This window comes from Galeopterus variegatus, unplaced genomic scaffold (assembly GCF_000696425.1).
Source record: "Galeopterus variegatus unplaced genomic scaffold, G_variegatus-3.0.2 Scaffold520, whole genome shotgun sequence".
Taxonomy (NCBI): Eukaryota; Metazoa; Chordata; class Mammalia; order Dermoptera; family Cynocephalidae; genus Galeopterus; species Galeopterus variegatus.
Window position 1 is genome coordinate 250,650 of NW_007726631.1, and position 2,217 is coordinate 252,866.

At 37.4% G+C, this 2,217-nt stretch overlaps 1 protein-coding gene across 1 annotated transcript in view; it reads left to right on the top strand.

The window, feature by feature from the left end:
• TRAPPC8 (trafficking protein particle complex 8) overlaps window positions 1-2,217 on the top strand; it is a 79,732-nt gene that overhangs the window by 25,853 nt on the left and 51,662 nt on the right. The gene's annotated exons all lie outside the window — the stretch shown is intronic.

The following is a 2,217-nucleotide window of genomic DNA, read 5'->3' on the forward strand; positions in this document are numbered from 1 at the left end:
GGGGACCGGCAACGGGACCGCAACCCTCGGTGTTGCTCCCACGCCTCGCTCAGCCAGTGAGCGGGAACCGGTCTGTATGTGGGATCCGAACCCTTGGGCGGGAGCGCCGCCGCGCTTCCCAAGCGGCGCACTTATCCAGTGCGCCACCGGGCCGGCCCTGATTCGGTACTTAAAAAGAGTATTCACCGAGGAATTTTTGATCTTATTTTTAATTAGTATGAACTTTTAAAGAAAATCATCTTGGGCCGACCCTGTGGCGCACTCGGGAGAGTGTGGCACTGGGAGCGCAGCAGCACTCCCGCTGCGGGTTCGGATCCTATGTAGGGATGGCTGGTGCGCTCACTGGCAGAGCGCGGTGCAGCTGGTCACAAAAAGGACAAAAAAAATAAAAATAAGAATAAAGAAAATCATCTTAAGCATTTAAAAAAACCTGTACTATGAATATTTCAAAAGAGAGAAATTGTAATCCATTTATAGTTGCTGTTGGTTTTACAACAGACGTTATTGAGTTGCTTTGACTATAGAGTTGTAAAAAACAGTAGTAATTCCTTTATAGACATGGTTAAAGACATGTTTTTTAGATGAATACTCAAGAAGAAAGGAACAAAATCAAATGTCTCCTTTGTTTGCCCCTTAAATGTTAAATTACCCTGGTGTTTTAAATCCTTGGACCACTGCACTTTTTACTCTACATATTTTTGGGGTGATCTTGTTCCATCATGATTTTCACTCTCAGATCTGTTTCTAACCTTGACCTTTCTTTGAGCTTTAGGTTATTGTGGCCAGCTGTCTTTTAGATTTATCTACTTGAATGTAGATAAAGGCATCTTAAATTAACATATCAATAAACTCATAAAATTTCTTACCTTATATATTGTGATGTTAAACTATTTTGTCACCAGCTAGCTTTTCATTTGCTAAGGTAGAAACTGCTTGAGATGCTGCTATATTCTCTACCCTGTCAGTAACACAGAGGGGGAGACATGGCAGATTTTTTTCAACCTCTTAAGCCTATTTTCTTTTTATGTCTCCAAATAGTTAGCTCTTACTTTTGTTGTTGCTGCCTTTTTTTTTTTTTTAAACAACTCCTACTACTGGTGTAGTTTATGTCCTTAATATCTTTCTTCTGGACTGTGGCCTTTTTCCTCTTGCTTTACCTGATTTACTAGTCGTGATACCAGTTGTGTCCTTCAGATAGTCTTTCCCAATACCCAAAGTTGTCTTGTGTCTCTGTTCTGCTCTCTCATGTAATGCTGTAAAACCTAACTTGCCATATTATATTATATTGGAAATTATGTTTAAGCTGTTAGCTCTTTGATGGTAGGGAACGGTGTTGCCTTCTCCATTTTTATCCCTAGAGCCTAACACTAGGCTTGGCACATGGTAGATGCTCTACAAATATTTGTTAACTGTACCAATAATTCTTCTACAAAGATTACTGTGAGATACAACCAGGGTGATATTTAACATGTTTAATAATTGGCATTGCATGGACACTGACCAAGAAATATGAACAGATGCCAGACATAAACTGGTAGAGCTGAATATAGGTGCATGAATGTATTGATGTTCTGTATAATAATAAAAAACCATCTTAACTTGAGTTTGGTTGTGTTGCTGTGTTTTTCAACCTAGGGTTTATCAGTGAATGTAAAAAGAATTTATGGTTCAGGAGCTTAAATAAAATTTCTTTTTTTCCCCTTGCTTAAATGTTTTTAATTGCCATTCTAGCCACATGAATAAAATTTCTTTAGATCAAATTCTTCTGTCTACATTATAATCTTGTTATTTTCTGTCATTCTCTTTTCTTGTCCAACTCTTTGTTTTTCCTTTTCTTTCTCAAATCTGGATGGTTTATTTTGTCATGAAAGTCTAGAAAATGTATGATTGTCATTTACTGCCCTTGGTGTGGGGGTGGGGGCTGGTGCATTTCCCCAGAATTGTGATTCTGTTTTCTACTTTGTCTTTCATATGTTTCTTTGAAATAACTTGAAATTAAGGACTGCTAGACATAATGTGTAAAATTATGTTAAATTTTAGCCAATAATTTGTCTTTATTGTATGTATTTTATTAATTAGAAAGGCTGGATTATATCATGAAAAACACATTGGTCTTGAGGATAGAGAACTGAGTTACATACTGTGGACATTTATGAATTGTGTTCCCTAGATTTTTGTTAATACCATTATAGCAAAAGACAGCTATGAGGCCTGGGT